The sequence below is a fragment of the Python bivittatus genome, unplaced genomic scaffold (genome assembly GCF_059951505.1).
Source record: "Python bivittatus isolate LINGU-HERP-01145 unplaced genomic scaffold, Pbiv_v1 ctg000780_np1212, whole genome shotgun sequence".
Classification (NCBI taxonomy): Eukaryota; Metazoa; Chordata; class Lepidosauria; order Squamata; family Pythonidae; genus Python; species Python bivittatus.
In genome coordinates this window covers 4,270,307-4,295,387 of record NW_028277108.1, presented here as the reverse complement: position 1 = coordinate 4,295,387, position 25,081 = coordinate 4,270,307, and the positions used below count along the sequence as shown (strand labels likewise).

The window sequence follows — 25,081 nt, the reverse complement described above, 5'->3', positions numbered from 1 at the left end:
GGTTTTTTGTGTAGCAACACTGGTTCCTTCTACTGTCTTCCATTTTTCCTCTTCACTGGAATTGTTGGAAATTGTGCTTTTAGTTTCTCCATGTTTAGGAACTCCTACCCATCTTGAGTACGATTTTTCTCGTTAAGTATGTCTGCAATGACATTCTATTTATCATTGCTCTGAGTTCATTAAAATAAGCTTTTTTGAAATCTAAGGTGCATGCTTGATTATGCTCAGATTTAATTCTTCTTAAAACCAAGAGCTCCTACTTTTGCTGCTACCTTCTCAACCAAGCCTTCCTTCCTGATTTATATCAAGCAAGAGTAGCTGATCCTTTCATGCTCTGCCCTCTGAAGGAGAACGGTGTCAGCAAAATAAATCAGGGATTTCCTGAAGTGGTTATATGTGGCATAGTTTTTCTGCTAACAGATGTCAGATTAATTAAAGTTTCACATCACTGTAATTTCATGCCTCTTTGAAAGATCCGCAGTTTACTTTTGCAAGGAATCTTCTACTTGATTGGATGGGCATTAGTAGACACTAATAAAAGTACTGCTTTTAATTGTTCCTCCACTTATTTTAATTTGGAGGCTTTCTGCAGCATTGCCAAATTCTTTCAACCAAAACCCCTCCTCACTTTGTACTGGTGTTTTTCTTTAGAACAAGTGGCATTCATTCTAATCTCGGGAGACATTCCTGTCGGGCAGAGTGATAATCACAAACACTCCTGTTTGTGCAGAGCGCAGCAAAAACTCCAGGAAAATATTAGCCATGAAAGCAAACACAATGCAATGGCCATTTCTTGTTTCCCAAAGAAATCCAGTCAGAAAATATATACTAACTGGTGTTTATTGATAAAAATGCAAAATTCCATAAAATGCAAATATCATACAAAATATAAAGAAAAACACATCTTCTCATGTAATTGTAGCATCCAAGACTTATTAGCAACACAAGCTTAACAAAATCTCTAGCTACAAACTCTTAGAGAAGAGGTACACTACTTGGTACTTTGTTACAACTACGTAGCCCATAAAACCTACATAGTGGCTAACACTAAAACAACTAACAACTACTCAGAGAGACTGCACATTTTCCTCTCCTTGTATTATAGCTCTATGCGACCCCCACTGGGTAACTAGCATACACACGCCAATAGGGAGCAGTAAATAGCACAATACACAACACACAATAACAGGTGTTTTTCACATGATCTCTGTAGCCAAAATATTATTTGTTATTGTTGTAAAGATAACGGGATGAATCCTTTCCCATGAGAAAGAAAATCCTGACAATTCCACCAGGTATCTTTTATACCTTTTCAATCAGAAATGCCTTTCTCCACCAAGAGCTCAAGTCATGGTTTTTATTTCCCTTACTCTTAACATTAGATTATACTATAGATAAAGAACACCAGGAACTTGCTTATTTTAATGTCAGTGATTTAAGGGGCCCCATTTCAGCAACACTTTCCCTATTTTCTACAGTACACAAGCCATTATCTGAGATCCTTACTTTAGGACAGGGTTCCTCAACCTTGGCGACTTGAAGATGTGTGGACTACAACTCCCAGAATTCCCCAGCCAGCATGGTTGAAGTCCACACATTTCCTAGTCGCCAAGGTTGACGAACCCTGCTTTCGGAGGTTCACTTTTACCCCCATTACAGGATTCAGTTTAAAGCCTTTCTCATTGATCTTACCCAGCTTTGGCCAAACACATTTGCAACCCATCTTGTACTGGTGGTCCATCATCTTGATAATTCAAACTATATTCCCAGAAACAAAAATCTCCCCCACTGACACTATTGGTATAGCCACTCATTCACTTGAGATAGTGTTCTTTCTTGTCCTTTCTGGTCCTCTTCCATAAAGTGAAAGGATGGATGAGAATAATACCTGATCCCCAGGATTTCGAGTTTTCTTCCAGATTGTCAAAGACTGGTGATGCTGATATAGTTCCTGATATATTTCAGGATCCTCCTATACATCCTGATGTATTTCTTGCTACATCTGTAAGCGGGGACATGTCCTGTAACTTAAGTAATTGTCTTCAAAGCCGTTCCCTGCCACTTTTGTCTCTCTTAAGAACTTTGGTGGGATATGATTGGGCAGTTTGATTTGAAATAAGCAGGGTAATAAGCATGGTTGTTAATTTTGGTCCTTTTTTTTCTTAACATTTGGTCTTTTTCTGTGAAGTGTCTTGTTTAGGATAAAACTCTATGAGATGTGTTTTGATCTTTATTATCCCTCTAAACAAGTCTAAGGGTAATGAGCTGCCTGTTTGAATTCTAGACAGTATCCAAGGAACAGTTTTTGGCATATCAAGATTTTGAGATAGATGATATAGATAGAGAAATAGAGATAGGTAGAGGTAGATAATAGGTAGATAATAGATAATAGATAATAGATAGATGATAGATCACATCATGTACATATATGTGTGGGGGTATAAAGTTCTGTTTCTGAATTTATTTTAATTCTCTTTCTGGAAGTTCTCAGAAACAATACATTTCATCATGTTAACTCCTAGGGTAGACACCTAAGATTTCCTAGAGTTTCCCCCTAACCCACTTTTTTCATATAATTCACAGACTGTCTCTATCTTTAGATAATAATGGGTTTTTTGTTGTCTTTGGATTTGCCACACCCTCCCTCTTTCTCCTTGAGGTAAGAAAGGAGGAAAGGTATATTTCATAATTCACCTGCTACGCCCTTAATTTGAAAATCCCAGCTATGAAGAGAAGACTTGATGCTCTCAGCAGCATACCAACAATCTTTCTATCCCTCCTTAGAGTAACAGCCTTCCAGTGTAATCAGCAATACCAATAAAACAATCTTACAAATTAAGAACAAGCAGAGCCATCTCAATCCAATGCATGATAGTATTGCAGATATTCACATAGTATTCCTAAATTAACCCACTATCTCAATTGCAACAAAGGTGATAGGGCAGCCTCAAGTTCAGTAACATGTTTTTTCATACTATAGAGTCAGCTAATAAAAGCACACCCCCACCATCACCATCACCATCACCATCACCATCACCATCACCATCACCCCCACCATCACCATCACCATCACCATCACCATCACCATCACCATCACCCCCACCATCACCATCACCATCACCATCACCATCACCATCACCATCACCATCACCCCTACCCCCACCATCACCATCACCATCACCATCACCATCACCATCACCATCACCCCCACCATCACCATCACCATCACCCCCACCATCACCATCACCATCACCATCACCATCACCCCCACCATCACCATCACCATCACCATCACCATCACCATCACCATCACCATCACCCCCACCATCACCATCACCATCACCATCACCATCACCATCACCATCACCCCCACCATCACCATCACCATCACCATCACCATCACCATCACCCCCACCATCACCATCACCATCACCATCACCATCACCATCACCATCACCCCCACCATCACCCCCACCATCACCATCACCATCACCATCACCATCACCATCACCATCACCATCACCATCACCCCCACCATCACCATCACCATCACCATCACCATCACCATCACCATCACCCCCACCATCACCATCACCATCACCATCACCATCACCATCACCCCCACCATCACCATCACCATCACCATCACCATCACCATCACCATCACCCCCACCATCACCCCCACCATCACCATCACCATCACCATCACCATCACCCCCACCATCACCATCACCATCACCATCACCATCACCATCACCATCACCCCCACCATCACCATCACCATCACCATCACCATCACCATCACCATCACCATCACCATCACCATCACCCCCACCATCACCATCACCATCACCATCACCATCACCATCACCATCACCCCCACCATCACCATCACCATCACCATCACCATCACCATCACCCCCACCATCACCATCACCATCACCATCACCATCACCATCACCATCACCCCCACCATCACCATCACCATCACCATCACCATCACCATCACCATCACCCCCACCATCACCATCACCATCACCATCACCATCACCATCACCATCACCCCCACCATCACATCACCATCACCATCACCATCACCATCACCATCACCATCACCATCACCATCACCATCACCATCACCATCACCATCACCCCCACCATCACCATCACCATCACCATCACCATCACCATCACCATCACCATCACCATCACCATCACCATCACCATCACCATCACCATCACCATCACCATCACCATCACCATCACCATCACCATCACCCCCACCATCACCATCACCATCACCATCACCATCACCATCACCATCACCATCACCCCCACCATCACCATCACCATCACCATCACCATCACCATCACCATCACCATCACCATCACCATCACCATCACCATCACCATCACCATCACCATCACCATCATCATCATCATCATCATCATCATCATCATCATCATCATCATCATCACCATCACCATCACCATCACCATCACCATCACCCCCACCATCACCATCACCATCACCATCACCATCACCATCACCATCACCCCCACCATCACCATCACCATCACCATCACCCCCACCATCACCATCACCATCACCATCACCCCCACCATCACCATCACCATCACCATCACCATCACCATCACCATCACCCCCACCATCACCATCACCATCACCATCACCATCACCCCCACCATCACCATCACCATCACCATCACCCCCACCATCACCATCACCATCACCATCACCCCCACCATCACCATCACCATCACCATCACCATCACCATCACCATCACCCCCACCATCACCATCACCATCACCACCATCACCCCCACCATCACCATCACCCCCACCATCACCATCACCATCACCATCACCATCACCCCCACCATCACCATCACCATCACCATCACCATCACCATCACCATCACCATCACCATCACCATCACCATCACCATCACCATCACCATCACCATCACCGCTGCAATATGGCTATCAAGCATCAGTGCAATCTCAGCCTAGGGTTCTGATCTGTAAGAGGAAATGCAATCCCATCCAGAACAGGTGTAGATCTAAGAGGGAAGAATCTGCCTATGGGAATAGGAGTAGGGCAAGGCAGCTGTTTAAGGAACATATATCCATATATCTCTTAGACAGCCTTACCAACCTGGTGCCTGCTAAATGTGCTGGACCATTGCCCATGTAGTTCTTTGGATCCTGGCCACCTGATTTTCCCACAAATAATTATAGCTCTACTTGGTCTGTGCTTTTAATTTATTCACTTGCAACACCCTTGTGCTGTATAAAAGCTTCCTCTTGTTGACGAATTCTTTTGGCCATTTTGGGAACTTGGGCTGAAAGAGCTTCAGGAGCACAAGAAGGACAACCAGCCATATCAGAGATTGAGGACCTTCCTTTAATTGAGTAGTCTTTCTCATATTGTATTTCTTTCTTGTGGGTACGGGTGGGAAAAACACAGAAATTGTAGTTTTACTACTGAAGAGGGAAGCGTTTGGGTCAGCACATACTAAACCGCAGGAAACAGAACAGAACCTGGTCATCCTTTTCTTCTGATTTCTTAAAGAGTCACTATGAATTTGTTTATACAGCAAGGACAGTACTTGCTGTATAGCTTTCAAGATCTGGACATGAAAGCTATACAGAATCAGATCAGGTTAATAATTGGATGGGGAAACACCAGGATTATAGACTAGTCAATAATATTAGTAGTAGTAGTAGTAGTCAAAAAATATTCTGGAAGAGGGTAAATTGCACTCTAAGTTATTCTCAGGCATCTAAGATAAAGATACTCTTGAGCTGAGCTAAACGCCCAGTGACTATATGGTCCAGAAAGCTTCAACCAACCTATTCAGTTTTTTTGACACTTACTGAGAGCTTAGCTCAGCTTGAGAGGATCTTTGTCTTAGATGCCTGAGAACAACTTAAGAGTGCAATCCTGTATTTAGGATAAAGCCCTCTGAATTCAGTGGGATTAATCAACTATAAGACATATATAACATTGTCCTAAATTCAGCTCATGTACAGATCCACCTTATTAATGCAGAATAGGATGTAATATCAAAATGTAATTATATTTTATGGAGGGAAGATCTGATTATAGGAGGGGAGAAACTATTTAATAATCATAAATCTAACTTTACATGAATCGAACTGAAAATCTCTGGTTCAGAAAAAAGTTTAATGAACTATCATAAACTTTATTTTTACAGTTAAATGGTGTATCACAAGTCAATGGACAATGATAATATCAGTGCTACTGACTTTAGATGATAACATAAATATCCCACTGGTCCAGAAAGCTTCAACCAACATTCGGTTTCCACATTGGCAACCAGCTGCCTATGTTTTAGTAGGAGGAAATTCCTTTGTATAGCATTGTACATCACAAACCAAGTTACCAAAATAGAATCAAATAATGCAATTAAATAGGACAAAATATGATAAGACAATATAAACATATGTTTCTTTGAGATCACGTCTGCAAGCATCAGCAGAAGCAAATTTCTCTAGAAATACCTGCAAAGCAAACAAATCTGGCTGTAGTCCCAAACATAGTGGATAGAAGGAAAATGATTGTATAATAATCCAGCCAATAAACAGATAAAATTAATTCACAGCATTTTTCCCTGGGCTTTGCAGAAATAGGACAGTGAAGTGAATAGGCAGGAAAATCCTCAACATTCGTTAGTACAGTATATGGACAAATATGATATAATTCATAATGTGAATTATAGGGAATATTTTAGGGAACCTTTCCTCATTGCAACATTCTGATGTTACTAAATATTGTTGATACATACTTTTGAAAGATATTGATATTTGATATATATTTTCATAGTTATAGGAACTTTTAAAGGAAACAATATAATCAGTGACACCTGAATATTTGCTAAGGCACTCTAATCATATTGCATGATCAGAAACAAACTTCTTTATTAATTTTTTGCAGCAGAAGGGGAGAAATGGACAAAGACCTCAGCTAACAGTTGCTGATTGGCAGATCTAGGCCGTGTACTAATGAGATATTAGCCTGCATTTCTTCCAAAAACTTGCAGGGGAGGCTTTTCTGGAGGGTCTCTGGGTCTCCGGGTCTCCGACCAGAGTAAAGAAGTTGGAGTTCACCTAGGCATTCCTAGGATAGTTTTCAGGATTTTATTCTGGTGGGCTTCTAGGTTTGGAAACTCTGGAGAGAGTTGCAAGCCTCAAATCTTGGTTCCATGAAGGAGAGATGGTAAAAGCTTTGCTTTCAGTGAACAAAGTGTTGCTGCACCAGAAAACCATCCTTTTGACATCAGTTTTCTCAAATGCTGGTACTTATGTCGTCTGGCTTTAGCCTCAATAATTGATTATGGGATATCCAGGCCTCATTATAGGAAAACTGAATGCTAAGATACAGTGGTACCTCGGGTTACGAACACCTCTGTTAATGAATTTTTCGAGTTACGACCAGCTCTGGCCGCAAAAATTTACCTCAGGTTGCGAACCCGATCCGCGGCCATTTGCCCTACTGCCACGCGGTCACGGCTTCCTGTGGGTGAGATCATGGTAGCAAGGAGATGTTCAGTGAGGCTTGTGGTGTGTTTTGTGGCGTTTTGGAAGGTTTTTGGTGTGCTTGTCAGCATGGCTCCAAAGAAAATGCAGAGGAGGCTTGGCAAGAATAAGGCTTTGAAAAAAAAGTGACGATCGAACTGAAGAAGGACATTATAGAAAAGCACGATTGTGGTATTCATGTGACTGATCTGGCCTCGGAGTACAAGATGGTGAAGTCGACCGTCTCAACTATTTTGAAGAATAAAATGCCATCAGAGGAGCTGATGTGGCAAAAGGAGTAATGATCTTAACGAGGCAGAGGACACAAGTGCTGGAAGAGGTGGAAAAGCTGTTGTTAGTGTGGCTGAATGAGAAATAGCTGGCAGGTGATAGCGTGAGTGAAGCTATCATCTGTGAAAAAGCCAGGAAACTGCACAGTGATTTACTGCAGACAAACCCCTCTACCAGCGCAGCAAGTGAGGAATTTAAAGCCAGCGGAGGCTGGTTTGAGAAATTCCGCAAGAGAAGTGGCATCCACAGTGTGGCAAGACATGGTGAGGCTTCCAGTTCTGACAAGGCTGCTGCAGAAGCCTACAAGAAAGAATTTGAGAACTTCACGAAGGCGGAAGGATACGTCGCTCAGCAAGTGTTCAACTGTGACGAGACAGGGCTCTTCTGGAAGAAGATGCCAAACAGAACCTACATCACGCAGGAGGAAAAGACACTGCCAGGGCCTTTGATCCTCTGCTGTCCTCTTCTCCTTTTGCCTTCAATCTTTCCCAGCATCAGGGTCTTTTCCAAAGAGTCCTCTCTTCTCATTAGGTGACCAAAGTATCTGAGCTTGAACTTCATTATCAATCCTTTCAATGAGCAATCAGGGTTGATTTCCTTTAAGATTGACTGGTTTGACCTCCTAGCAGTCCAGGGGACTCTTAAGAGTCTTCTCCAGCACCACAGTTCAAAGGCATCAATTCTTCGGCGCTCAGCCTTCTTTATGGTCCAGCTCTCACAGCCATACATTACTACTGGAAAAACCATAGCTTTGACTATGCGGATCTTTGCCGGCAAGGTGACGTCTCTGCTTTTTAATATGCTATCTAGGTTTGCCATAGCTTTCCTCCCAAGGAGCAAGCGTCTTTTACTTTCATGGCTGCAGTCTCCGTCTGCGGTGATCTTGGAGCCCAAATAAATGAAGTCTGTTACTGCTTCCATTTCTACCCCTTCTATTTGCCAGGAATTGATGGGTCCAGATGCCATGATCTTAGTTTTTTTAATGTTGAGTTTCAAGCCAGCTTTCGCACTCTCCTCTTTCACCCTCATCAAGAGGCTCTTTAGTTCATCTTCACTTTCTGCCATTAGGGTGGTATTGTCTTCATATCTGAGGTTATTGATGATTCTCCCTGCAATCTTAATTCTGGCTTGTGATTCTTCCAGCCTGGCATTTCTCATGATGTACTCTGCATATAGGTTAAATAAGCAGGGTGACAGTATACAGCCTTGTCGTACTCCTTTCCCTATTTTGAACCAATCGGTTGTTCCATGACCGGTTCTAACTGTTGCTTCTTGGCCCGCATACAGATTTCTCAAGAGACAGGTAAGATGGTCTGGTACCCCCATCTCTTTAAGGATTTGCCACAGTTTGTTGTGATCCACACAATCAAAGGCTTTTGCATAGTCAATGAAGCAGAAGTAGATGTTTTTCTGGAACTCTCGTGCTTTCTCCATGATCCAGCGAATGTTGGCAATTTGATCTCTAGTTCCTCTGCCTCTTTGAAACCCAGCTTGTACATCCGGTAGTTCTTGATTCACATACTGCTGAAGCCTAGCTTATAGGATTTTGAGCATGACCTAGCATGTGAAATAAGTGCAATTGTGCGATAGTTTGAACATTCTTTGGCATTGCCCTTCTTTGGAATTGGAACGTAAACTGACCTTTTCCAATCCCGTGTCCACTGTTGTGTTTTCCAAACTTGCTGGCATATTGAGTGCAGCACTTTAACAGCATCGTCTTTTAGTATTTTAAATAACTCAGCTGGAATACTGTCATCTCCACTAGCTTTGTGGTTAGCAATGCTTCCTCAGGCCCACTTGACTTCACTCTCTAGGATGTCTGGCTCGAGGTCAGTGACCACACCAGCATGGACATCAGGGACATTAAGATCTTTCTTGTATAGTTCTTCTGTGTATTCTTGCCACCTCTTCTTAATCTCTTCTGCTTCTGTTAGGTCCCTGCCTTTTTTGTCCTTTATCATGCCCATCTTTGCATGAAACATTCCTTTCATATCTCCAATTTTCTTGAAGAGATCTCTAGTCTTCCCCATTCTATTGTTTTCCTCGATTTCTTTGCATTGTTCATTTAAGAAGGCCTTCTTATCTTTCCTTGCTATTCTCTGGAAATCTGCATTCAGTTGCCTATATCTTTCCCTTTCACCTTTGCTTTTCACATTCCTTCTTTCCACAGCTATTTGTAAAGCCTCATCAGACAGCCATTTTGCTTTCTTGCATTTCTTTTTCTTTGGGATGGTTTTAGTTGCTGCCTCCTGTACAATGTTACGGACCTCCGTCCATAGTTCTTCAGGCACTCTGTCTACCAAATCTAATCCTCTAAATCTATTCATCACCTTCACTGTGTACTCACAAGGAATATGATCTAAGTCATACCTGAGTGATCTAGTGGTTTTCCCTACATTCTTCAATTTAAGCCTAAATTTTGCAGTAAGAAGCTCATGATCTGAGCCACAGTCAGCTTCTGGTCTTGTTTCTGCTGTCTGTATAGAGCTTCTCCATCTTTGGCTGCAAAGTATGTAATCAATCTGGTCTCAGTATTGTCCATCTGGTGATCTCCATGTGTAGAGTCGTCTCTTGCGTTGTTGGAAAAGAGTGTTTGCTATGACTAGCTTGTTCTCTTGACAGAACTCTATTAGCCTTTGCCCTGCTTCATTTTGTACTCCAAGGCCAAACTTGCCTGTTATTCCGATTACTCCTTGACTTCCTACTTTAGCATTCCAATCCCCTATGATGAAAAGGACATCTTTTTTTGGTGCTAGTTCTAGAAGGTGTTGTAGGTCTTCATAGAAGCGGTCAATTTCAGCTTCTTCGGCATCAGTGGTTGGGGCATAGACTTGGATTACTATGATGTTGAACGGTTTGCCTTGGATATGCACTGAGATCATTCTGTCGTTTTTGAGGTTGTACCCCATTACTGCCTTTCCCACTCTCTTATTGACTATGAGTGCAACTCCATTTCTTCTAAGGGTTTCTTGCCCACAGTAGTAGATATAATGGTCACCTGAATTAAATTCACCCATTCCCATCCATTTCAGTTCGCTGATTCCCAAGATGTCAACGCTCAATCTTGTCATCTCATGTTTGACCACATCCAGCTTGCCTTGGTTCATAGATCTTACATTCCAGGTACCTATACAATATTGTTCTTTACAGCATCGGACCTTCTTTTCGCTTCCAGATACATCCACAGCTGAACGTCCTTTTAGCTTTGGCCCAGCCGCTTCACTCTTTCTGGAGCTACTTGGAATTGCCCTTCGCTCTTCCCCAGTAACAAAGAAATTTCTTCTACTATGATATATTCCAGACACAATTTACATTGGAGTTGTGTTGCCTCAAAACCAGTACCACTGAGTTATCATATGTGATTACAAAGTTATTCTTTTGACATTAACGTCCTAGGGAAGATAAATGTCTTGGTAACCCAGCAAGGTTTGTGAAATTATAATCATGTCATCAACATATAACTACAGAAAGAGCTACATCATTTTAGGAAAAAAATGAATTAAAAAGGAGTAAGGTTATATATCTAATAAATTATCTGTTGCCGTATGTGTAACTAAAGGCCAATGGTTGGTATCAGCAAAACCTCTAAAGGGAACCATATCCTGCTGTAATTTGAAATTTATTAAAAATGTCAGTGAAATAAATTTTCCCCTGTGATTATGGAATTATAGAATCTAAGGAAAGTGATCTTGTGTTCAATGGGCCATGACAAAATGTTGCCATATCTTTTGTGTCAATAGTATATGCTAACAGCCAGCTTCATGTAGTGGTAAAAAAAACTTAACTAAAATAATAATGGTCTGGTGTCCTACAAATGCTTTAAAATACCACATGCGTAGGCACCATTCAGCACAGCCCATGGTTAGGATTAGGAAATGCAAATATCCTTCAGCAAAATCTTCCATTGTGAAAATTCAACAGTTGCGAATCAAAAAGGGAAGCTGAGCAGATGGCTTCATTACCTTTGATTGGTTGAAAAGGTCGTCCTTTGGTCCTTTTTCATATCGTTTAATTCAAATTGGAGGTGCAATGGGTGGATCAAATCAGATGACATGGGAACATGAGAGAGAGATACATATCTTAGGCAGTATGTATCTCTGTTGCTTAATCTTGATGCAGATCCATGGCTACTTATTCCTTTGATCCACTGTTGAAGTGAGTTCAATTATTTTTCAACACACATTCAGATTGAAGCTACTTTTCAATCAGTGTCTGATCATTTCCATTCCCTTTAGAGTTTTACAGCTGATCAATTGCCTGTTTCTCATTAAGGCAACAGATAGCAGAAGATATTTCAGGGCTCACGGTGCTTTGATTCTGAAGGAAGCTCATGTTTATAAATGTTAATCAATGACTGAAATGCTTCATACAGACTGAAGATGAGGATTTTAATAATAATGGCATGTTTATGCCAAGGAATACTCAGCTTGGATGAACTGAAAACTTCACAAAGTCTTAACACTAAACATACAGTGGACCCTGAGTGCTTTCTGAATATTGTAAGTTAATTCATTTTGACTATTGTCATTTTGATAGGTAGAGCCATGAACATAAAGGAGATGCAAAAGGAGGCATCATTGCCCAATCCAGACTCTTTCAGATACTTTCTCGTCCATAACTTTCAAAGAATTGTTCATTGCAGTACTCCAGTCTGATGTAGAAATATTTATTTAATGTCAATGGTCAATATAAAAAGGGCAGATCATATAATAAGAGAAGAAATATAAAGTCAAGAGGAACATCATGCAGTGCTTCAAGTACATGCAATCTGAAGTTCATTGCACAATCTTTACCCCTTGATGTTTATAACCGGGTGGAATCAGCATGGTACGGAGGATCTGGCTGTCTTCCACCCTGTAAGTCCAATCGAAGCTGGCGTGAATTTAGGATGCAGATGGAGATTAGCAACCTTCCTTCTCTTCATCCCCCCTTAGATGTGTTTTGCTCATTTATAGTAAGCCTAAAAATGATCCTAAGGCCTTATGAAAATGATAGCTTTGGAAGAGAGATTTTAAGAAAGCTTTTATCATGAAAATGGTCTGAGAAGCAGTTCCAGATGTTTCAATATGCAAGGGAGAAAGAAGGAAATCTTTCTATGGCATAGGAGAAATTTGGATAGTAGAAAGTATGGAGGGTATGTAATGGTACTTTGCCATGCTCAAGATCTAATTAAAAATGCAATCTAGGTTTAGCATAGTCTTGGCACTAGAGATACCAGTGTAATATTCTATGTACAGTGAGCAGGGTATGTAATAATAGACACAGCTTCTCCAGAAAGCTTCACTACATACCATGGCTTTTGCAGAAACCTGCAGGAGTTAGTGATGATGTCTAAATGTACTTCTTTCTGTTTCTGGGGAAAAAATTAATTTGGTAAATTCCAGCAGCACCGTAATCCAGATTTGGAGTTCTAGATCTTCATGAAGGGCCCTAGAAATTGAATTGCTGGCCAGTCATATCATAGGCAAACCATGTTACTTCTATTTCATATTTTAAATATTTAAAAACTTATTTCTGATAGCCCTTTCATTAAGCATGTAGTAAGAGCTTTGCAAATGTTAAAGAATTGTTCCATCTGCACCAATCTACACAGAAGGAAAAAACAAATCTGAAAATTGTCTACAGGGTAAATGCAAGACCCTGCTCTCTACATACAGTAGATGTCAAAACACACATATCCATTAAATGGTTATGGACTGGCAAAATAAAAAGTAAAATAAAGGTTGTTATGATACATACTGTATATTGCTTTTTGTAGTAGACAGATATTCCATACAAAATATATTGAAGACATTTAGGATTCTCAATTCTCCCAATTAAAAAAAAATAGCTAGCATTATTATTTTTGTCCAAGTCAGATCAAATCAAACTACTTCAAAAGATTATCAGTGTCCTTAAAACACTAGCTTTTCATTCGAATGACTTTGGGAATAGATCCTCAACAAATAAATCTGATCTTGCTTATGTTGCACCACCTTTTGAAGGTCTATATTTTGGCAGCTAAACTGATGTTGGCGGCCATGAAAGTGGAATATTCCTGAGCTTTCTTCAGTATTCATCTTCTTGTTTGCCAATTTATGTTCAGAAAACATAACTCTCAATGAGTCTTCTCTGTTTTTTTCTCCTACAGAGTGGGATTATCAATTTTCATAACTATCCCAGTGAGGAATATCATGTTGAGACAAAAGATGGATATATACTTACCATCTACAGAATACCACATGGAAGATATGATGATGCAAATAAAGGTAAGACCATCGGCAAGTCAGATGACATCCGGTGGCAGTCTGGTTTAAGAAAGGGCAGACAGGGGCTACCTTTGCCCTCCACACCTGCTAAAGCACCATTTTGCCTTCAGATCTGAAGTGCTGTATCATTCTAGTCCTATCCAGCCTAGGTGACCTTGTGCAACATTCTGTATAGAACGTGGCTGAGAATACTTTTCAATAATCCAGGTGGAATGATATATCTCTTCAGATTGAAACGTGATAATTTAAGAATCAACAGTGACATTTGTTACAAGGAACTGTATTGTAACCTCCTCCTTCTTTCAATGTCCTAGAAAAGGGGATAGTCCAAAGGTCTTGAAGTACCTAGAAGCTAAGAAATGATTGATTGATTGATTGATTGATTGATTGATTGATTGATTGAGACTTTGAGAATCTTACATTCCTTTCTTCAATAAAAAAATAAAAAACAAGAACGGTATAATAAAATAGCAAATTACTGTGAAATCATCAGAACAGAAATTGTATGAAAGAAGCTAAGGCCACCAAGAACAAAAACCCTAAATACAAAGCAGAGTGAGAACTTTAACTGATACTTGAACTGTACTAGACTTTTATAATTAAATCCTTATTAATTGTATAGGTGCTGCTTTTAACCAAATTAATATCTCTCTAATTTGAATTCTAATTGCTGAAGTCTTTTTTACCCTTGATTTTATCTGAAATCCTGTATCAATTACAATGGAAAAAAGGCTACACTGAATACAGGAAAAGAGTCTCCTAAGAACACATGTGTAGAATTGTACTGTTAAAAGAATGTTTTAGGATCTAGTGGAGACTTCTCATGAAATGTTTCAAAATAAACAGTGAGAATTTCTTTTTTTACTTTTAAAGAGGAATCCCCTTTAAGAAGCATTGGGAAAAAATCTTAGCTATTAGACCTGCTTAGTTATCCAATACAAAATATAAATAGGTTGAGTCTTGAAAGATTAAGGGAAATATATCCTCAATTTGAAGGTATCCCGAGAAATCTTGAATTATTGTAGATCATGATATTTTTTAAAAGAGAATTGATAACCCAATAGGATAAGCAGTCTAGGCAATCTTTTTTAAAAAGTTCTACAATTTCTGTATATAATGGTCTAGAGTTGGAGAATGTATCATGGTGCTGTTGAGAATTTATCATAATGTTGTTGGGGACAATGGAATAGATTTGGACATGTTTAGAGTAGATCCATTGAATCAATAAAACTTCAGTTCCTGAGTTCTATGGATTTAATCTCATATGATCATGTTTTCATTCTACCCAGCTTGACATATTTGTAATAAGATTTTATTGGCATTATGCCATAAATTTTGTTTCTTTGCAAAATAGATTTGTAACTAACGCTTCAACTGTTTTGCAGTCTCCAGCGATCTGGCTCATTGACAAAGCATCTCTTCTTATTTTACAGTGGCACGGCCTGTTGTTCTTTTGCAACATGGTGCCCTTGGAGATGGTTCCCACTGGATCTCTAACCTGCCCAACAACAGTTTGGGTTTCATTTTAGCAGATAATGGTTATGATGTTTGGCTTGGAAATAGCAGAGGAAACACCTGGTCTTCAAATCATAAGACACTGAAGCCATGGCAGCAAGAATTCTGGAGATTTAGGTAAGAAAACCTAAGAGGGATAGCCGATACGTAATTATGAGCTTAGGTAAGATAGAATCAGGAGCCAGTTTGGTGTAGTGGTTAAGGCATCAGGCTAGAAACCGTGAGACTATGAGTTCTAGTCCTGCCTTAGGCATGAAGCCAGCTGGGTGAACTTGGCCATTAACCCTTAATCACATGCGATGGCTCAAAACATCACAGGCAGTGGCAAACCACTTCTGAAGTCTTGCCAAGAAAACTGCAGGAACCGGTCCAGGCAGTCGCCAGGAGTCAACACTGACTTGAAGGCACCAAAAAAGAAAAAAAGGTAGAACTAGGGGTGAAAGCTGATCTCTGGGGTTTCATTCTTCTAAGCTCTTCCCAATTCCTCCCTCAAAACAACATATAAACCCCCTTATCATGCAGAGAGTGGTTGCTGACCATTCGCTTGCAGAGAAGGCTAAGAAGAGGTTCAGAAGAGGACGTGTAGAGAAAGGTCTTTTGATACTGCAGTATGTAGTGGTGAGGGGCCTGAATAATGTTAATGTATTTGCTAAATTATACAATTCATCTGTGCATGTTTGCGCACATTCAGATCATTTACAATTTTTCAATATTTTACATTCTTTGTGGAGCATTATCTGTGGCAGATATCATGATGGAAGTCATTTCCAATGGGACCAACGCTGATGACTTTCCATTGGGCAGGAAGAACATTTTCTGTTGTTTGGCTTTTTCTGGCTTTAAAAGGAACTCTTAAACATCGCAGTTTACTTGCTAAGCCTGCTCTAGCTGCCAGGACGCCCATGTCTATTCAGCAAGTCTTGGGTAGGTTTTTCAACCTCGCCAGCAAGCACTTTAATTATCGTATTTTTCCTTCAATAAGACGCCCCCATGTACAAGACGACCCCCACTTTTCCAAACAAAATTAAATCAATATTTTAAAGATAGTGCAGAACACATTTTTATTTAGTAATTAGGTAACATTCACATGATACACTCAGTGGGAGGAGGTCCAAACTGTCTCTCTGCAGCTCTATTTCCATGCTCTTTTGCATAACTGATTACATTCAATCACGAGTGAAACTGCCGATAGCTTGTCTCTGTAAACAAACGTCCTCCGATTGGTTTGTTCAGCATCAGCTGACCTCAGTTACATAAGGCTTGTGATTGGAGGAAGTCTGTTTACAGACTAAGCTATTTCACTCGTGATTGGAGGCTAGAAATAGGAGGAAGCCTGCCTGCAGAGACAAAGTATGGGCAGTTTTGCCACCGTGCAGTTCTCTCCTCGGTTGACTTCCTTGAATAAGACGCCCTTCAATTTTTAGCGTAAGGATTTTAGAAAAAAGTATCATCTTATAGTCGGAAAAATATGGTATATTAAATCTAGCAACATTCAGTGAACTGGGTGGTTCCAAGATTAGTCTACATTAGGTGCTGCGCAGAGGGTATCAACCTGGTAGGACTAGTTTAACAAAGTCCGTAATCTTGTATCATATTTAATTTCTCCTAAGATTTGCCAACAAGCTTACCTCAGTTACCCTCTTCTAAGAGCCTGTTGGAAGCATTCTCACACTTACACCAATGTCTTTATGTTTTTCCCTCTGCCGTCCTTTCCATGTGATGAACCGAGCTAATTTCTCAGGGAGATGGCCTAGGTTGACATTTATAAAGCAACGTGCTTGTTTTGTTTCTTCCTAGTTTTCATGAGATGGGATACTATGATATTCCAGCAGTTTTATACTTTATCTTGAACAAGACCAAACAGCAGCAGCTATATTATGTGGCCCATTCACAAGGCACGAGCATTGGTAAGTTTCATGAGCAAAACCATGAGCAGCGATGAGTGAGGGAAACTATTAACTACAGTCCGCACATTGCAATTGTGCAACGTGCGGTGTACACGCTCAGATGGCATCTCTCCTGGCAAATACTTTAGGCAGCTGTGGAAGAGCAGGCTGCTTGGCAAAACTCAGGCACCTGTGATGCCTTCTTTCCTCCCATTTAAGCCTGTCCCCCAGCATCAGCACGGCAGAGTTGCCAATAGAGCTACCACCTTGATACAGGTGTGGGAGGAGATGGGTGTTTTGGAGCCGGGCAGCCACCAGCAAACAGAGTACAGCAGCCAGACGAAGGAAGGTGTTTTTCCTTCAGAAGGAGCGGATGGTCCAAAAGAGGGGAAAAGCAGTACATTTATTACATTTATGGTAAAGAAACACCATAGGCATTTACAGCAGAGGTGGGATTGGGATGATATGTGATTTGGCTTAGTTGCAATCAATTGCAATTAATTAATGAATAAATTAATTAATATATTTCAGCTGTTATATGGCTACAAAGGAGTTTTCCAGCCTTGTTGTATTCTGAGAAAGGCAAAGGTTGAGTTATGCAATTTTCAACCTGAATTCTGTGAATGTGTTATGTCTTTTATAGTTGGTTGTAGCACTCCGAGTTTCAACATGGTATGTATAAAGAACAACTGGGTCAGATGTGGGTTTACACTAAGTATGCTTGCAATGCCAGTTGAAAAATAACACTTTTTCTTGGATTAAGGCAAACTATGGCCCATCAGCCAAATCTGGCCTGCCACCTGTTTTTATACGGCTTGCAAGTTAAGAATGGATGGGTGAATGGGCAGCAGATCGCCAGGGCCAGCCTCAGCTGAGCTTCTGGGGTGAGGAGTGGGGCCAAGGGATGGGGGTTGGGAATCCTGAGCAGCAGTGGCCAATCAGTGGAGTCCTTGCTGGGCCAGCATCGTCCAAGGCCTGATGCACTCCTTAGCCTGCAGACCTGCCAGCCGCTCCCACGGAGACAGGGGGGAAGGGATGGAATCTGGCCCTTTACAAAAAACCCCTCGATTAAGGCCTCTCTCAAATTTTAGGTAAGATAAAGTTGAGCTTTACTATTAACCTTTGCATTTCAAGATTTCCTGGAAGAAAGAACTTGGTTTGTGCAAAAGCTTTAAAATAGAAGGCACAATTGCACTTATTACATCGCAACTGAGCGCTGTCCAATTCATTTTCACCAAATGTCATTCCAAGAGGACTGAAGAGTCAAACATCATTGTTCTTCCAAAAAGTAATGGCTTGTATCTAAAAATCAGCAAGCAGGAATAAGAAGAGTTTGAAAACTAAAACTGCAAACACGTAGGCTGCACCCTGAGCTGCCCCTGTGTCTGTCTGGCTAGTTTTAGGATAACTAAGGGGCTATAGACGTCAGCAACTATCTATTCATGTATGTGCGCTCAGCTCCAACATAAGAGGTTACACTATATAACAAATGAATATAGTAATTCCAACTGAATTATGAAAATTACATCTGGCAGGCACTGCACGTTACCATAGAATACGCTGGATTGGGGGTGTCTATCAGTTGTATTAGGTCTATTCAGGAACATGATAGACCCACCAATTTGCAATATGTGATGGGCTGCGAAGGAGACCTTGGAAGACGGGGCAAGAGATGCCACCTGGGGAACGATCAGGTAAAAGAGAAAGGAGTCCGCAGCAGAGTAATGGCCAGAAAAAGAAACTTAGGAAGGACCCACCCTAACTACTCAGGGGATAAATAGGGAGGGTGGGAGACTTGCAAGATTCTGTTAATGTAGTCGTCCAATAAAGTAGAAGTAGCTCATCTAATCACGCTTCCTGTCCAGTCCACGTAGGAGGGCTCATACAATAAGTCCTTTCTGAAATCTTGCTATACAGCAGATGCAATTCATCAGGGAATTATGATGAATAATTGTCTTATTTCAGAGCCGCATGGACGTTTATGTAGCACATTCTCCTGCTGGAACATCTGTAAAAAATCTTGTTCATTGGTCTCAGGTATGTTATTGTTTTTTTAAAAGATTATTGTATTTGGTCATTATGGATTGGATCCAGATCTAACCATACTTCGAAGAGATCTGTTAGTCAGTGATTTACTGGATATGGGCTTCTTCTAATTATGACTCACTCTAGATCCAGAGGAGCTATGTGTGAATTTATTAAATATTTCTACCACTAGTTGCTGATAATCATAATTAAAATAGAACCTAATGAAATATATGCATGTACACACACACACACACACACACACACACACCATTATACAAGCAGTACTATATACAAATAGAACCAGTTAGACTTACTTAAAAAACCCACCAAACAAATATATTTACTGTATGTATATAACTTATAAATTGCCTTATTATATTAAAATTATACCCAAGGTGAACCATTCATGATCATCAAGTGACAGAAAGAGAAAACAAATTGAATGTCTGAAACTATACGATCCACAGAGGCATTTAAGATTGTAGGTTTTAAAAAATCTGATAAAACAGTTAGAAATATTACTGACTCATTTAAAGCAAAACATCTGGCTAAGAACAAGGGCACTGGATCAAAGTGTAAGGTTTACCCCGCTCGTCTCAGAGAAACTCTTGTGACATGTGTGTTCAGCAAAGACGTTTACTCAAGCGTAACATGGTAAGTACAGACAAAGCCAGGATTGGCTTGGCACATCTTACGGCACAATTTATAGTTCCCCCATTCCCGCGCTTAGCCCTGTAGCTTGGTTACAGATTACCCGCAGTAATCCCCCCCCTCACTCAAATGGCAGATTCAGTCCAGTTCTTTTGTGTTCTTGACTGGTTTTTATCGATGGCATGGTGTTGTCTTCGCTGGGTCTTTCTGTTGCACGCAAAGCCCGGAGTTCTCAATCACGCACTGATTACTTTGCCTCCGAGCTGCTGCGCTCCCCTTTGTCTGCAGCACCCAGGGCAAATTGCCGTTGACACAAAATATCTGCTTGTGGTTTAGTTAAGCGGCGCCAGCTGGCCCATTAAGCAGTTCGTGATTTCTCACTTCCCCTTTTCCTCTGCTAGCGCTCGGGCGGTGAAACTGACTAAGCGTGGCTGGGCAAGTCCCTAGCCATGCCGCACCAGCTGAATCTGACACAGAGAAGGCAATCTTAGACTTTGGAGATACCTAAGCCACAGTTACACAAAACTGCCTCCAAAGTTTTGGATAATAATCTGCAACTTCTAATATCTAGAACTACATTTAGCTCATGCAGTGTATGGTTTTAGCGTACAGCTTTTCTGCCTATGCTGCGATCTTTGTTGGTTATACTGAAATACAGCGCTTTCTACAAAAAGCGTATCTAAAGGTTTTTTTAAAAGAAAACTTTCTAAATTTTCTTTTGGAAAGTTATAAAAAACTAAATCTAATATTTCTATTGAAATAATTGTAGCAATAAATTGGAAAGACTGAGATAATCACGCGATCTGTTACAGGCCTGTTACAATTGCTGAAGTAGGTACTGGAACTACCTGAATTACACTGTGGTTTATCTCTGAGCTAAGCTCTTGAATACTTTAGTTGCATTCGAATAAATTGTCCTTGGGGGCGTGGGTGAGGTTGAAGCATGGGTAATGTTGCTTTGATACATCTTTGCTTCTTTGATTGATTGATTAATTGATTGATATAGCCGCCCATCTCACATATGTGTCTCTAGGGGGCTTACAGTAAAATAAACAAAATATAAAGAATAAAACACATAGCATCTAGGCATCATCCAAATAATTATCAACACAGCCAGGAGATGGGCTGTGTCTCACACCCAGGGCCACAGGCTGGAACACCAAACCAAGTTTTCAAAGTCTCACAGAAGGCCAGCAGGATGGGCCGATCTTACCTCTGGGGGGATGATGTTCCAAAGGGCGGGCGCCAAGGCAGAAAAGGTTCTCCTTTTCAGCCTCCTCCAGCCAACGCTTCTTGGCTGATGGTACCTGGAGCATGCCCCTCCTGCTGGATCAGGTAGGACAGGTAGAGACAACTGGGGAGAGATGGTCCCATAAGTATCCTGTCCCGAGCTATGGAGGGCTTTAAAGGTGACAACCAGTACCTTCAATTGACCCCGGAAGCACACCGGAAGCCAATGCAGCTTGCAGAGCAGTGGTGTCACATTGATATCAATATGACTGGTAATACTTTTGCTCAGTTCTGTAATGACAACTATTAATTATAGGTCTATCATAAAAACCGGTTTCAAGCATATGACTATGGCACCAAGGAAAAGAATATGGAGAAGTACAACCAGGTATGAGAATAAAACAGTTTTCCTGTAAAATACTTACACTGTTCCCCATTTGTAACTTTGAGATCAGAATGGTTTCCCTGACAGATGTGTAGAGATATTGGATTTTTCTGTATTCTTGTTCCAAATTTGGCAGGCTGAGGTGGAGCAGAGTAAGAAAAGCTTAATTAAAGTGATAGTAAATGTAGAGACATCTTTCTTGCCCTCCCTGCTCTGAAGACAGTTGACACCTGACCCTACGTCTGACTGCCTTTCCCTCCGAGCCAAGCCATTTACATCAGCAACTGCTTCCAGTGACTAATTTAAGCCATATGTTCTCTTCTGGGCCAGTGGCAGAATGTCCTACCCTTTCTGGGGATCTGAGTTGATCAGCTATACGTTGGAGGCAAACATCCATGGGAATCATCAGAAATTCCTTGGCTGAGTTAAAAACCACCACAAATCTCTGGTTTAGTGTTTGCACTGAATAGGAAGTCCTATTACTTTACTTGCTCATTGACTTTTTTAAAGTGGTAGTTTGAAATGTTTTATATATTGCTCTATGTCTCCCTCAGCACTTTTGGGCTGATTATTCAGTTTTGCTGCTTTTCTTCCCAGGTGACTCCTCCTATATACAAGATAGAAGATATAAAAATACCCATTGCTCTCTGGACTGGTGGGGAAGACTTATTTGTGAGCCCAAGAGATTTCAAGGCATTAAAACTGCGAATTAGTAACCTCATTTATCATCAACATATTCCTGAATGGCAACATCTAGACTACATTTGGGGACTCGATGCAACTGAATGTATGTACATGGATATCATTAAGATAATGAAAAGATATCAATAATTCCTTCTCAGACAGAAAGTATGCTGCATGATGACAATTTGAGAACACACCCTGAGGCTGCTTTGACGTCTTAATGCAGATGAGCCGATGAATTACATGATGAAGAAACATTTGCAATCTCACTTCGTGTTATTTCTTTGGTGGAGGTTATTGGGATTCTGAAGAAATGTGCTTTTGCTTTGGGATTAAAAAAATTAATCCATCCCTTGCTATGTTTTTGCTTCACATTTGACAATAGTCCTGCCTTCAACTTTGCTGGCATTTAATAAAAATATATGATAGTTGGGCAAAGCTTTTAGTTAGATGAATGGCTATGTTTTAGTAATCCATCAGTTTAAACCTCGTACCACTAATCTTGGGATTTCTTTCTAGCTTTATGTTCATATGCTGATCACAAACAAATCAAGAACTGCTGAATTCTTTTTCATTTCTACAAGGAAATATATGACCTGTCACACCAGACAGAGAACAATTTTTCCATTGTACTTTTCAAATAAAAAGGCATTTTTATCTTTCAAATCTGCAACATTACTAGCATTGTAATTGTTGATACATCATCCTATCTATCATATTGCTTCATTCATGGTGCACAATAGAAGAGGGATCACCTGGTGTCTTACTTTCCATCTCTATTCTTCTACTGTAATGTACATGAAAGCATTACTGCTCAAATAACCAAAGGCTACTCCCTTCATGCAAATTACCCATAGTAGAGTTTCCAGTGGCTCTGGAATGTCCTATGCATTTCGATATAACTACTGTATATAGGTAATGTAAATTCCTGCTTATTGCTCATGTCTCTCCCTGTTTTTGCCTACCTTTTATCCTCTTTTGCCAGTTTAATAAGAAAGATGAAGCTATGCTTTTGCTAGCGGAACTGGACGGCCTTTCTCTGATCTGGATTTAGAGACGAACCAGGAATGCCCTGGGTACAAACTGGAAATTATCCAGAGCAGTTTTCCAGTAGAAAGGTTTTGGACACACACCAAGCCAGAAGGGAACTCTGAGCACCCCAAAGTACCCCAGTCACAAAATCACCCAGATCTAATTCCAGGCACTTGATCAAGCACACAGCTGAACCAGCACTCAGAGTGCACCCACTGTGGATACTAACTTAAAACATCCTGACTGAGCGTTTTCCCCCCAAGCCTTCATTTGAACCATAAAGACATAAAATGTGGGTGGTGGGCAGGTGGGAGGGGCAGCATTAAATTATACCCTAAGTAAAATAGGGTTGCAGCAGAAAAGAATCAAAGCCCGCTAAACATGATAGCATGCCTTCTGCTTGATCCAAGGTTGCTGGATGGATTCTGGGGAGAAGGACTTCACACAGCTATTTACCTGCAAAACCATTTACCAACACAAGGCCAAACCCCATATGGAAGGGGAGCCAGCCTACTCTGTCACAATTAAAGGCATTTGGATGCAAAGCTTATGCATATAACCCTTAAAAAAAAAAGGAATAAATTACAAGGCACAATCCAGTTAGGAATAATGCTGGACTGTCAAGTCGGGGAAAAAAGCCTACTAGCTTTGGGATTCAAATACTGGAGAAGTAGACATAGGCAGCGTTGTTCATTTTAATGAAGAAATGATAACCCTAGATGAGATGCAGGATTTAAATGCTACTCCAAACCAGCTTAGTTTTACTAATGGCATCTGGATGTAGGACTCAAAAGGGGCTGCTGTCATACAGTAAGAACCAGACCCACAATTAAAATTTAAAAGATCCCTGAGATCTAATAAAGGAAGCCCACCTGAGGTAATGTGCAGCACCGCTACAGCAAAGGATGTGCCTGATCTCATAAAGCCACCAAAGGGCAAGAAAGCCATAGGCTGCATCATGGTGCTCATGGATATATGCAATGCCATAAAGATGGGTGGCCATAAAATGCTACTCCCAAATTCATGGAGAGGATTATGACAGTTTTTGCACTTGCAGTTAAGCATGCAAGCATCAGAATAGTGTAGCACCATTCAGAAAACTGCAGGTGGAGTATTTACAGTAGATATTAAGACAGCCTTTCCTCATGGTGATCTGAGAGAGGAGATTTACATGGGACTGCCACCAGTCCCTGGAAGAACCAGGGAAAGAAAAACTGGTCTATCAATTGCAAACAAAAACAGACAAACAGACAAAAAGCCCACCATAAACTGTATGGGTTAAAGCAAGCAGCCAAAGCATGCTCTGATACACTAAATCAAATATTATAAAACATGGACTCTGAACATGAAAATGCTGCTTCATGCTGTTTGTATGTGGGAATTGTATGTGGGAATGACCTTGGGAGACAGGTGGAAGAGCCACAGACTAGAGAACGGTCAGACAAACAGCAGCTGAGTCTGCAGAAGGAATTATAGGTGTGGCAAATGTCTCAGAAGGGGCCCTTCCTAGTTTCTTGGACTGTAAATGAGAGGGGTAAGAGGTATCCTTTCAGAATTGCAAGATTCT

At 40.9% G+C, this 25,081-nt stretch overlaps 1 pseudogene across 1 annotated transcript; it reads left to right on the top strand.

Moving 5' to 3' along the window:
• Positions 1–12,234: 12,234 nt before the first annotated feature.
• On the top strand, positions 12,235–22,983 carry LOC148214010 (lipase member M-like; annotated as a pseudogene). Its single transcript, XR_015793547.1, has 8 exons — positions 12,235–12,354; positions 13,986–14,103; positions 15,537–15,735; positions 17,416–17,538; positions 17,954–18,176; positions 19,470–19,541; positions 21,730–21,801; positions 22,396–22,983. The product of XR_015793547.1 is annotated as a lipase member M-like (transcript).
• Positions 22,984–25,081: the final 2,098 nt, after the last annotated feature.